Source organism: Tupaia chinensis, unplaced genomic scaffold (assembly GCF_000334495.1).
Source record: "Tupaia chinensis unplaced genomic scaffold, TupChi_1.0 Scaffold000097_1, whole genome shotgun sequence".
Taxonomy (NCBI): Eukaryota; Metazoa; Chordata; class Mammalia; order Scandentia; family Tupaiidae; genus Tupaia; species Tupaia belangeri.
Window position 1 is genome coordinate 7,632 of NW_006159559.1, and position 940 is coordinate 8,571.

Genomic DNA, 940 nt, shown 5'->3' on the forward strand with positions numbered 1-940 from the left:
TCCCTTCTCCTCCATTCTCCTCTCGGGATCTTGGGCATGCATGCACATGTGCCTCTGCGCGAGTTTTAAGCCACTGAGTCCGTGGCATGAACCCCAGTCGAATACCAGTCGAATACATGGGAGTCCAGTGACATAGCCATTACGCTAACTGCTGGTTCCCCCCAGAACTGAGAGTTTTGAAGGTTCATGTTAAAGTGTGCTGACTTCAGGTTTCTTAGTTACTGAAGACTTTTCTAAGAAAAAGTTATCTGAGCAGGAGAATTGTTGCATTTGTAGCAAATATAGACTGTTTTTTTCTATCTTAATCTGTCATATTTTTATCTTATGAAATAATCTTCCTAACATAGCAGTTGACATGTTTATATTTTACTCTCTCTCTTTTTTTTTTTTTTTGGAGAGGTTTTTGCCATAGGGTGCGTGTGCTCGCCAGACAGGGACAGACAGAGAGATACAAAGTGAGAAATCACCCCCAGGTGGAATGGCCACACCGCAATCCCTTCTCCTCCATTCTCCTCTTGGGCTCTTGTGCATGCATGCACATGCACCTGGCGTGAGTTTAAGCCACCGGTTCCAAGGCTTGAACTGCAGCCGACTACATGGGAGTCCAGCGACATATTTTTTATTTTTGTTAAATACATCAGGCCATATCTTATAATAATTGTTTATGAGACCCTTTTCCCCATTAATTTTGAACCCTTCTAGTAAAATGGCAGAATATCCATCCTGGGACCAGCAGTTAGCGTAATGGCTATGTCGCTGGACTCCCACATAGTCGATCGCAGTTCGAGTCCCAGACCCGGTGGCTTAAACTCATGCCGGGCGTGTGTGCGTGCACGCCCAGGATTCCAAGAGGAGAATGGAAGAAAAGGGATTGCGACATGGCCATCCCCCCAGGGGGGTGATTTCTCGCTTTCTGTCTCTGTCTTTCTGGCAAGTGCGC